The sequence below is a fragment of the Hemiscyllium ocellatum genome, chromosome 26 (genome assembly GCF_020745735.1).
Source record: "Hemiscyllium ocellatum isolate sHemOce1 chromosome 26, sHemOce1.pat.X.cur, whole genome shotgun sequence".
NCBI lineage: Eukaryota > Metazoa > Chordata > Chondrichthyes > Orectolobiformes > Hemiscylliidae > Hemiscyllium > Hemiscyllium ocellatum.
Genome location: NC_083426.1, coordinates 50,736,755 through 50,749,799, shown reverse-complemented (window position 1 = coordinate 50,749,799; position 13,045 = coordinate 50,736,755). Strand labels below are relative to the sequence as shown.

The 13,045-nt window shown below is 43.8% G+C and overlaps 1 protein-coding gene across 3 annotated transcripts in view; it reads right to left on the bottom strand.

Moving 5' to 3' along the window:
- Positions 1-13,045, bottom strand: part of LOC132828466 (serine/threonine-protein kinase 38) — a 107,404-nt gene that overhangs the window by 60,006 nt on the left and 34,353 nt on the right. The window contains exon 1 of one of the 3 annotated variants that reach the window (XM_060845624.1): positions 5,534-5,555. The exons of 1 other annotated variant lie outside the window; for it this stretch is intronic. The gene's annotated coding sequence lies outside the window, so the exon portion shown is untranslated. Of the gene's footprint in view, positions 1-5,321; positions 5,438-5,533; positions 5,556-13,045 lie in introns of those variants that run through there. One more of the 3 variants, XM_060845621.1, reaches the window with a different exon arrangement.

The window sequence follows — 13,045 nt, the reverse complement described above, 5'->3', positions numbered from 1 at the left end:
AGAGCCTTTTATAAGCAGACCTCTCAAAGAGCATCATAAACAATCAAGTACTTTCTAAACAAAGTGTAGACATTGCTGCAATGCAGAAAACACAGTGATCAACGTTCATTCAGCAAACGGACAACAGCAACGCAATAGTGACCAGACTATCTGTTTTTGAGATGTTGATTAAAGGGTAAATATTGATCATAACACTGAGGGTAATTCCCATTTTCCTTCAAAACACTGTCACAGGAGGTTTCACATTCTCCCCAGCAGGCAGGCAAGGCATGTATTTAAATGTTTAATCTGAATGATGGCATCACTGACACTGCAAGGCTCCCTTCATACTCCTGTGGGGAGTATTGGAGCCAGAACTTTTGTGATTAAGATGCCAAATATGCTCACTTGAGCCATGGCTGATATGCACATAACAATATATATCAAAGGAGATGCAATCTGGCACACATCAGAATTTTGCTCAAACCAGTACGAATGAAGCCTCTGCTCCATTATCTATCCCCAAGTCCAATATAAATAGCACACTGTTACGGACACAGCAAAAAGAGCCTGCACTAAGTCCTTATTTGCTGTTCAGACAGGCCTTCACCCTATATAAAAGAAAGGATCCTTATTCAAAGCACATGCCGCCCTCCCACACCATCACCCCAAAATAGAAGCCTCTAGAAGCTTGATGCAGTGATTAGACACCAGTAACACACCAACTGACAGCATGTGTATAAAGAAAGACCACTTGGATGAGGTAACTGCAAAGTCAATTCCCCAAGACTGCGTCACCACGTAATCGAGCCAGTTCCAAATATTTAAACTAATAGGTTATATAAACAAGCTGAGGCAATGAATCAACTAATAGGCACAAGTAACTGATTATATTCTCCATGGATACAAAAGAGCCTTTCTTTAGGTTGCAGACCATGAGGCAATTATTAAAAATAGGCACACATTCATTCATTCATGAGCAATGAATAGGCATCAACATTTAAAAATGCCCTTCAGTATTCCTTGCAGTTGTGATGTTAATCATGCCCATGCTATATCTGTAAAGCAAACATTGGATTACATCACTATTGTTGCGATTTTCACATTCAGTCGGAGTACAGTGCCGTGGAAAAGCACATTTCACTTTCCTCTCTTAATGCAGGCAGTCAGTAGCTTCAGAAAGCCAGGCACAGACTACAGATAACAGTCATCAACCCCTCTCACCGTTTGGCCACTGGCACCCAGCTACCCTGCCTTCGGCCATCGCCACAACTGCAGCATCACATTCACACCAAAAGTGACAGGTAGTGGGTTCTCATCTACTCACCATTTGTTGGTGCATAAGTCCCATTAAAATGCATTCCAACAGCCACTTATCTCTCGTCTACCAAACACCCCTACAGTGCAACTCAAGGTTTCAGCAGGGAATGAGGAATTTCCAATCTAAAACTGGGACAAGCAACTGCAAAGTAAAAATGGCAACTAACCTAAGCTGCTGAACAGTAAAACATAGCCAATGCACAACATTAGAAAGAAAGCGAGATAGATAAATGTTCAATCATTCAGAATCCAATGGACCAGATACTGGTTATCTAGTATTAACATTTTCATATGAATATTTAGTACCTATTCAACCAGGCCATTCAGCCCAAGTAGTCTGTGCTAGTGTCCAGAATCACACATCCTCTATTCATGTTGTTTTCCACTGATTTTGGTCAGAGGCAGGGAGTCCGGTTCGTGCTCCCAGCGGTGGTAGATGGAGGGGAGTGTGTGTTCCTGCGCTCACAGAGTGAGGCAAGTTTGGGCCCAGTGCTCGGTGTGAGCCCTGACAACTCCAACGGTGACGACATTTCCGAGGTCAGCCCAGGGTGGCCAGTGGCAGTAATGTCGTCGGTACGGGCAAGATGGCACCAAAGAATGACAATGTGGTTTGGCGGGAACAGTGTGGCGAAAGCTGGCTGACTGCTTCGTGCTGGTGTTGGTCTCAGCATCAGGGTGGAACAGCCTGGATCCAGGCCCATGGCTAAGCACTTAAGGAGGACTCTAATGTTAAACTTTTAACTTTATTTTTCTATTTTATACCTAGGATTTTGTACCTATGTTTTTATGTATCTCTGTTCCTATGTACCTTTTTTACCTAAGATGACCCCAGGAATGGTCACGTGGCACATTTTTCACTGTACTCCTGCATCTCTGTCCATGAGAACACAAGAAAATCTAATATATCTGGTCATTAGCTCAGAAACAATATATCAATACAATGTTATAGAAGCATTGAGTGGGGCAGGGTTGTAGGTTCTGTACACACCTAGTCATAAGAAATGCAATGAACAAATTGGCAAAGGGGTGAATCAATTTACAGTCATCAAGATCAAAGGCACATCATGTAGTGAGGCACGTGAATACACATCACTCATCTTGGAAGTAAACCAGCTGTTCAATCTCAGACACACCTCAGCATTGGGAGTTAATCCTCTGAAATACCAGGTAGACAGACTGGGTAAAGACAGATCACCTGGAGGATATTAGAAAAAGCTGGTGGTTCTCAACAACAATGCAACAGATTTTTCTAACTTTTAATTGTTAAATGGTTTCATTCAACAAATAAATCAAATTTATTGCGCTCAGGTCTACAAAGTCCATGGTGAAATTTAACATTACAAAACTGGGTTCTCAGTCCACCGAATCAATGTGAAGAGATATTAGAAGAAGAAGACATCAGGAGACCATTCAGCCCACTGAACCTGTACTGCCATTCAATATGGTCAATTTCACATCCACTTCCCAATCCCTCAATTCTGAGGCTAAAATGTCTCTCTCAACTTGAAATATATTCAATGAAGTACTCATGATCCTCTGGAGTATAAAATCTCAAAGATTCACAGTCTGAGTGAAGGAATTTCTCCTCACCTCAATCATCAATAAACAGCCCTTTATCCTGAAACTGCTCCCCTTCATGATCTTGAATATTTCAACAATATCACTCCTCGTTCTGCTAAACTCAAAATTCAATTCAACTTGCTTAGCCCCTCAAAAGGGCAACCCTGTCACAGTGTCATAGAGATGGACAGCACCATCCACACCAACCAGAGATCTGAAACTAATCTCTTCCCATTTGCCAGCACTTAGCCCATATTCCTCTAAAGCCTTCCTATTCATATACCCATCCAGATGCCTTTTAAATGTTGTATTTGTACCAGCCTCCACCACTTCCTCTGACAGCTCATTCCATACGCATACCACTCTCTGTATGAAAAAGTTGCCCCTTAGGTCCCTTTTCTATCTTTCCCCTCTCCCCGTCTGCCCTCTAGTTCTGGACTCCCTGACCCCAGGGGTAAAAAAAAATTTGCCTATTTATCCTATCCATGCCCCTCATAATTTTGTAAACCTCTATAAAGGTCACTCCTCAGTCTCCGACACTCCAGTGAAAACAGCCCCAGCCTAGTCAGCCTCTCCCTATAGCTCAAAGCCTCCAACTCTGGCAACATCCTTGTAAATCTTTTCTGAACCCTTTCAAAGTTTCACAACATCTTTCCGATAGGTCACCCCAGAATCAATTGAGTAAACCTCTGCTGTGCCACCTCCAATACAAGTACATTCTTAATTAAAGGTATGTCTCATCTTTCTCGAAAGATATCATCTTTGACAATGCAACACAACCTTAGTAGTGCTCGGGCTGTTTAAATAGACTGCATGTTGAACGCTTACTATGGTGTGACCTCAAGCTCAGTAGTGCTATTAATTGGATCAAGCTGTCCAAACACGTAAAAAACTGTCCCCCACCTCCATGTCTTCCATCCTGAAATGTAAACACAGCACGGTGAATCTAGCAAGATATCTAGTCAAGAAATGTCAAATTTAAAATTGTTATTGTTAATTTCAAATCTCTTATCACTGTAACTTTCTCCAACCTTACAAGCCTCCAAATTCTTCACATTAGTCCAATTTGAAGTCTTCAGCAGCTATGATCTCCTTTGTCCCAACACTAATGTTTTCTGTTATAGAGTCATAGAGATGTACAGCACAGAAAAAGAGATCCTTCAGTCCAACTCATCCATGCCGATGAGATATCCTAACCCAGCCTCTTCACGTTTGCCAGCACTTAGCCCACACCCATCCAGATGAGTTTTAAACATTACAATAATACTAGCCTCCACTACTTCCTCTGGCAGCTCATTGTATACAACCGATCAGAAGGATGTTGTGAAACTTTGAAAGGGTTCGGCAAAGATTTACAAAGATGTTGCCAGGGTTGGAGGATTTGAGTTGTAGGGAGAGGCTGAATAGGCTGGGGCTGTTTTCCCTGGAGTGTCGGAGACTGAGGGGTGACCTCATAGAGATTTATAAAATGATGAGGGGCATGAATAGGGTAAATAGACAAGGTCTTTTCCCTGAGGTGGGGGAGTGCAGAACTAGAGGACGTAGGTTTAGGGTGAGAGGGGAAAGATTTAAAAAGAATCTAATGAGCAACTTTTTCACTCAGAGGGTGGTGCATGTTTAGCCGGAAGCTCCGATTTCTCCCTTAATCCTCTTCACTTTTGGAATTGACCTGAAAATGTGTCCTTTTTGCTAAAGCCTGTCCTAACTTCTCCTTTGGCTCATTATCAATTTCTGGTTATCCTTCAGTAGAACTCCTTCAGACACTTTACAACATTAAACACCATATAGTTGTTGGCATTACAATGCATTGAGTGCACAATCCTACCTTTCTGGTGCTCTGTAACAATGCCTGATAGCTGCCTACTTAAATTGCTGTAAAATATCCATAATCATGACTTGAAGAGGAAAAGGAGAGGTATCCTGATATCCTGAACAACACTACCTCAAATCAAAAAGAACATTCACTGGCCAATCACAGTCTGTAGGACTTCGGCTGGTGCCAAATGTTTTGGTCTGCACAATTGAGTGCAGACACTATTAAAGCATTATTTAAATGCAAAATATATCTCTTCAAAGTCTCAATTTTTTTCTCAAAACAGGAAGGCACTAAAATTTGACAATTTGCAAGAACCGTACATCAAGATTACAGCAGCCCACAACGTATCTAAACATTCACAGTCTCAATTTGGAGAAGTATTTTATTCCTGTTGCAACAGATAATTGACGCATGCTAAACTCCATTTCCTACGTAGCTGTTTATCACATTTGCGGAAAAAATAGCAAGCACACGAGGTGGGGGGTATTGTACGACGCAGCATCAGAAGCAAAACCGCCACTCAGACTTAAATGTACTGCCTTTTATCTAGTGGGAGCTGTTCTGTCTGCTCACTCAAATGAACATAAAGGAATCCCAAGCAGTACTTCCACAAACTTCAGCATTTAATAGACTAGAAAATAAATACCTGTAAGTAGACAGCACTTTCACAACCTCAGGACACACCAAAGCATCTTTCAGTGAGTGAAATAGTTCATTAAAAAAGGTTTAGCCATTGAATATCAGAAAGCAGCAGCCTATTTTGACACACTAACCTCCACAATCTAACCAGCTCTGAGCATGACCAGAAACACGCGTTTGTGACGTTAGTTGAAGAATAAATAATGACGAGGATATTACCAAGAAAGTTCCTGTGGAGTTTCAAGCAAGGCAATGGAATCTTTTGTGTTACAAGGGCAGGCAAAGCCTTTGCTTGACACACTGTTTGAAAGGCATCCCTTCTGGCATTTCAGTTCACCCAAGGAAGAATTAATATAGCAGTAAAACAACTCAGCTGGCGTATACAGTCGACAGGTACACAACAAGTGGCCACGGGGGTTAAACTGTGCACACAGTCATATCCCAATGTGAATCAGCTGCCGCAGGAGGAAGAGAACAGATTCTTCTGTTTAAAAAGCAATCCGATTCACCCTCAACTAAATCTTTGGCAGAGACTCCACTGCTTTTGATTTGGCAGGAAGATAAATACCCCAACGTGTGATGCAGAAGTGCAATGTAGAACATAGTCTGCGCACTGTTATGTGCTTTCTCATTCTGTTTGTCTTGGCAAACCTTACTGCACACGTGGCAGCCCTTCAGTGTTTGATCAGGAATCACACCCACATTCTTTAACTTGATGCACCTCATTTAAAATGCTGTTTGCCAACATACACAATTGATTTTTAGTACAATTTGAATATTAGTTGAGAGCTTAAAGATGAATAACAAAGTCCTACCCTTACTGATCAGCCTAAGTGCGAATGGTGTTCAACTCCTGCTGCTACACACCGTTAACTAACCAACGACTAATTACATACGAACTGGAGGCTGCTGCCGAAATATCCCAATCCTAAATCATGGGGGAGCTCAGCACATCAGCGCAGAGGACAAAGCTGAAACATTCAGAATATGCAGCCTGGAGTACTGACTGGATGATCCATCTCGCCCTGCTCCAATGGCCCTGAGCATCTCAGGTGCCAGGTCTTTAGTCAATTTGGTCCACTCCACGTGATATCAAGAAATGGTCAGAGGTGTTATAAAGACTTGGGCTCTGACAACATGCTCCAGAACTAGATGCAACCCTAGCCAGGCTGGCATCAAGCTGACAACACCATCATCTACTCAACAATTACGTCCTGTGCACAAAACGCAGAACAGATCCAACCCGGCCAATACCCACCCCAACTGTCTAAACTCAACCATTGGAAAAGGATTGGAAGTAGTCTTTGAAGGGGCTAGAGGACAGAGAACAGGCCCTTCGGCCCTCAATGTTGCGCCGACCTGTGAACTATTCTCAGTTCGTTCCCCTACACTATCCCAAAATCATTTATGTGCTTATCCAATGATTGTTTAAATCTCCCTAATGTTCCTGAGGTAACTAGATTGGAAGGCAGGGCATTCCATGCCCTTACCAGTCTCTGAATGAAGGACCTGCCTCTGACATTTGTCTTAAATCTATCACCCTGCAATTTGTAGTTATGCCCCCTTGTACAAGCTGACATCATCATCCTAGGAAAACATCATTCACTGTCTACCCTATCTAATCTGATCATCTTGTATGTCTCTAACAAATCCCCTTTTAGCTTCTTCTTTCCAATGAGAACAGACCCAAGTCTCTCAGCCTCTCCTCATAAGACCTTCTTTCCAGACCAGGCAACATCCTGGTAAATCTCCTCTGCAACTTTTCCAGTGCTTCCACATCCTTCCCGAAATATGGCGACCAGTACACAATATTCCAAGTGTGGCCACACTAGCGTTTTGTATAGTTGCAGCATAACATTGCAGCTCCAGAACTCAATCCCTCTACAAATGAACTGCAAATGTGTTGCTGGTCAAAGCACAGCAGGTTAGGCAGCATCTCAGGAATAGAGAATTCGACGTTTCGAGCATAAGCCCTTCATCAGGGCTTATGCTCGAAACGTCGAATTCTCTATTCCTGAGATGCTGCCTAACCTGCTGTGCTTTGACCAGCAACACATTTGCAGCTGTGATCTCCAGCATCTGCAGACCTCATTTTTTCCCTCTACAAATGAAGCCTAACACACCGTATGCCTATTTAACAGCACCATCAACCTGGGTAGCAACTTTCAGGGATCTATGTACATGGACTCCAAGATCCCTCTGCACACCCACACTACCAAGAATCTTTCCATTGACCCAGTACTCTGCCTTCCTGTTATTCTTCCCAAAGTGCATCACCTCACATTGAGCTGCATTGAACTCCATTTGCCACCTCTCAGCCCAATTCTGCAGTTTATCCAAGTCCCCCTGCCACCTGTAACATTCTTCCAAACTGCCCACTACTCCATCGACTTCAGTGTCACCTGCAGATGTACTAATCCATCCACCCACGCCTGCGTCTAAGTCATTTATAAAAAGGACAAACAGCAGTGGTCCCAAAACAGATCCTTTTGCCACACCACTAGTAACCAGACTCCAGGGTGAACATTTTACATCAACCACCACTCGCTGCTTTCTTTCAGAAAACCAGTTTCTAATCCAGGCTGCTAAATTACCCTCAATCCCATGCCTCTGCATTTTCTCCAACAGCCTCCCATGTGGAACCTTATCAAAGGCTTTACTGAAATCCATGATTACCACGTCAACTGCCCTACCCACATCTACACGCTTGGTCACCTTCTCAAAAAACTCAATGAGGTTTGTGAGACATGGCCTGCCCTTGACGAAACCATGTTGATGGATGATCTGAAATCAAATTGTTGCTTGCTAGATGGTTATAAGTCTCATCTCTTATAATCCTTTCCAAAGCCCTTCCTACAACAGAAGGAAGGCACACTGGTCTATAACTATCTGGGTCATCTCTATAGACAATAGGTGCAGGAGTAAGCCATTGTGCCCTTCGAGCCTGCACCATCATTCAATATGATCATGGCTGATCATCCTTAATTAGTATCCTGTGCCTGCCTTATCTCCATAACCCTTGATTCCACTATCCTAGAGAGTTCTATCCAACTCTTTCTTAAATGAATTCAGAGACTGGGCCTCCACTGCCCTCTGGGACAGAGCATTCCACACAGCCACCACTCTCTGGGTGAAGAAGTTTCTCCTCATCTCGGTCCTAAATGGTCTATCCCGTATTTCTAAGCTGTGTCCTCTGGTTCGGCACTCACCCATCAGCGGAAACGTGTTTCCTGCTGCCACAGCGTCCAATCCTTTCATAATCTTATATGTCTCAATCAGATCCCCTCTTAGTCTTCTAAACTCAAGGGTATACAAGCCCAGTCGCTCCAGTCTTTAGCGTAAGGTAATCCCGCCATTCCAGGAATTGACCTCGTGAACCTACGCTGCACTCCCTCAATAGCCAGAATGTCTTTCCTCAAATTTGGAGACCAGAACTGCACACAGTACCCCAGGTGTGTTCTCACCAGGGCCCTGTACAGCTGCAGAAGAACCTCTTTGCTTCTATACTCAATCCCTCTTGTTATGAAGGCCAGCATGCTATTAGCCTTCTTCACTACCTGCTGTACCTGCATGCTTACCTTCATTGACTGGTGTACAAGAACACCCAGATCTCTTTGTACTGCCCCTTTACCTAACTTGACTCCATTTAGGTAGTAATCTGCCTTCCTGTTCTTGCCACCAAAGTGGATAACCATACATTTATCCACATTAAACTGCATCTGTCATGCACCTGACCACTCACCTAACTTGTCCAGGTCACCCTGTAATCTCCTAACATCCTCATCACATTTCACCCTGCCACCCAGCTTTGTATCATCAGCAAATTTGCTAATGTTATTACTAATACCATCTTCTATATCATTAACATATATTGTAAAAAACTGCGGTCCCAGCACTGATCCCTGCTGTACCCCACTGGTCACTGCCTGCCATTCTGAAATGGAGCCATTTATCACTACTCTTTGTTTCCTATCAGCCAACCAACTTTCAATCCAAGTTAGTACTTCGCCCCCAATACCATGCGTCCTAATTTTACTCACTAACCTCCTATGTGGGACTTTATCAAAAGCTTTCTGCAAGTCCAGGTACACTACATCTACTGGATCTCCCTTGTCCATCTTCAGAGTTACCTCCTCAAAAAAATTCCAGAAGATTAGTCAAGCATGGTTTCCCCTTCATAAATCCATGCTGACTCTGACCTATCCTGTTACTACTATCCAGATGTGTCATAATTTCATCCTTTATAATAGACTCCAGCATCTTTCCCACCACTGAGGTCAGAATAACTGGTCTATAATTTCCTGCTTTCTTAAAAGGTGGTATAACATTAGCCACCCTCCAATCCGCAGGAACTGATCCTGAATCTATCGAACTCTGGAAAATGATCACCAACGCATCCACGATTTCTCCAGCCACCTCCTTCAGTACTCTAGGATGTAAACCATCAGGCCCCGGGGACTTATCAACCTTCAGACCTAACAGTCTCTCCAACACCAATTCCTGGGAAATATAAATTCCCTCCAGTTCAGGTCCTTCAGCCACTGTTACCTCAGGGAGATTGTTTGTGTCTTCCCCAGTGAACACAGATCTGAAGTACCAATTCAATTGTTCTGCCATTTCTTTGTTCCCAGTACTATATTCCCCTGTTTCTGTCTTCAAGGGCCCAATTTTAGTCTTAACCATTTTTTTTGCATTTCACATACCTAAACAAACTTTTACTATCCTCCTTTACATTAGTGGCCAGTTTACCTTCGTACCTCATTTTTTCTCTGCGTATTTCCTTCTTAGTTATCCTTTGTTGTTCTTTAAAAGCTTCCCAGTCCTCCGTTTTCCCACTGAGCAAAGATATGTTATACTTTTTCTCTTTTAACTTTATATGTTCCTTAACTTCCCTCGTCAGCCACGGCCACCCCTACCTCCTCCTAGGGTCTTTCTTCCTTTTTGGAATGAATTGATCCTGCAACTTCTGCATTATACACAGAAATATCCGCCGTTGTTCCTCCACAGTCATCCCTGCTAAGGTATTGCACCATTCAACTTTGGCCAGCTCCTCCCTCATAGCTCTACAGTTCCCTTCATTCAACTGAAAAATTGTCGCTTCCGATTGTACCCTCTCCCTCTCAAATTGCAGATTGAAGCTTATGGTATTATGGTCACTACTTCCCAATGGCTCCTTCAATTCGAGGTCCCTGATCAATTCTGGTTCATTACACAATACCAGATCCAGAATTGCCTTCTCCCTGGTCGGCTCCAGCACCAGCTGTTCTAAGAATCCATCTCAGAGGCACTCCACAAAGTCTCTTTCTTGAGGTCTAATACCATCCTGATTCTCCCAGTCTACCTGCATGTTAAAATCCCCCATAACAACTGTAGTAACATCTTTGCGATAGGCCAATTTCAGCTCCTGATTTAACTTACATCCGACATCCAGACTACTGTTTGGGGGCCTGTAGATAACTCCCAAGAGGGTCTTTTTACCCTTAGAATTTCTCAGCTCTATCCACACTGACTCTACATCCCCTGATTCTAGGTCCCCCCGTGCAAGGGACTGAATATCATCCCTTACCAACATGGCCACCCCACCCCCTCTGCCCGTCAGTCTGTCCTTACGATAGCACGTGTAGCCTTGAATATTCATTTCCCAGGCCCTGTCCACTGAAGCCACGTCTCAGTTAGCCCCACAATATCATATCTGCCAATTTCCAAAAGAGCCTCAAGCTCATCCATCTTATTTCTAATGCTTTGGTCATTCATGTATAGTATTTTGCATTTGTTACTGCCCTCACCCTTCCCATCAACTCCTATTTCACTCAACCTTACAGCATGATCCCTTTTTGAGTTTTCTGCCTCGTTTATACAGTTGTCTTTCTTGACTTCCCTTGTTCTAACTTTCCCTTCAATTTCCTTCTTAAACATCCAGTTTGTCCCCCCCCCCGCCCCGCTACTTAGTTTAAAATTAGCTGTGTTGCAGTAGCAAACCTGTCGGCCAGAATGCTGGTCCCTAACCTATTAAGGTGCAAACCGTCTCTCTTGTATAATTTATGCTTCCCACAAAACATACCCCAGTGATCCAAGAACTTAAATCCTTGCTTCCTGCATCAGTTCAAGTCCATTATCTCCCTGTTTCTGGCCTCACCAGCCCGAGGAACTGGAAACAAACCGGAGATAACCACCTTGGACGTCCTGCTTTTCCGTCTTCTTCCTAGTTCTCCGAAGTCCTGCTGTAGTATGTTCCTCCTCTTCTTCCCGACATCATTTGTGCCGACATGTACCACCACCTCTGGCTCTTCACCTTTGTCCTTGAGGATTTCCTGCCCTCTGTCTGTGATGTCTTTAACCCTGGCACCAGGAAGGCAACACCCCATCCTTACATCCCGTCTGCTGCCACAAAAACCCCGGTCAGTTCCTCTCGCTATGGAGTCCCCTATAACCATGGCTCTGTGCGATGTCCGACTCGTCCGCTCTGTCTCCACGCCAACGTTTGATTGACAGACCTGGCCGCCTCACGGACTGGCAGTGTCATCTGTCTCTACAGTTTCCAAAAGATTCAACTTGTTCCTGACAGGTACTTCTCCCGGGGTCTCTTGCACCTGTCTCCTCTCTGCCTTCCTCATCGTCTGCTCTCTTCTGGTACAATCGGTGTAATAACCTCACTGAAGGTCTTGTCCAGAAAGATCTCATTCTCTCAGATGAGCTGAAGGTCGAGTTCTTTCATCAGTGCTGCAATATGCTCGGTCAATAGCTGAATGTGCACACACTTTCCACACTTATACGAGCCAGACAACCAGAGTCGTTGACCTCCCACATCAAGCCCGTAGCACACTGAATCAGCTTGGCAGTCATGTCTTCACCCTCTTCAACTGTGGCGTAATCACTTCACTCAACCTCCTTGTCAAAGACTCCTGGGCTAAAGCCTCACTCTTCAATCCACAGGAACTTCCTTGGACCCTCTTTTTGGGGCAAGTCTGTGTTAGAGGAGGGAGGGAAGCCCTACTTTGTAGGATCTGGGGTCTAGAACACACCCACTCAACTAACAATCACTTATCTTCCCAACCGCCTTTGTGCTCTGCCTTCACTTCCGCCCAGCTCCCGCTGCTCTCGGATGCGAAAAGACCGTTGGCATGAGGTAAGTTCTTAAATAACTACTGCCCTTGAACAAGGGCACAACATTTGTAACCCTCCAGTCTTTTGTTACTAAACCTGCAGACAATGATGACTCAAATATTAAAGCCAAAGGCTCTGCTATCTCCTCCCTAGCTTCCCAGAGAATCCTCGGATAGACCCCATCTGACCCAGGGGACTTGTCTACTTTCACTCCTTCTAGAATTGATAACACCTGTTTATAACTAACCTCAATCCTTTCTAGTCTAGTATCTCACACCTCATTCTTCTGCTCTACAATATTCTCCTTTTCCTGAGTGAAAACCGATGAGAAATGTTCATTTAGCACCTCTCCAATCTCCACAGGATCCACAATCAACTTCCCACTTCTGTCTTTGATTGGCCCTATTCCTACCCTAATCATCCTTTTATTCCTCACATACCTACAGATAGAATAAAGGAGAACCCTAAAGCTATTTGCTAAAGACTGCTCATGTCCTCTCTTTGCTCTTAACACTCTCTTTAAATCCTTCCACGCTGATCTGTAACTCTCCATGGCCTCATCTGAACCATCTTGCCTCATCAACATATAAGCTTCCTTCTTCTGCTTAACAAGAGATGCAATTTCTG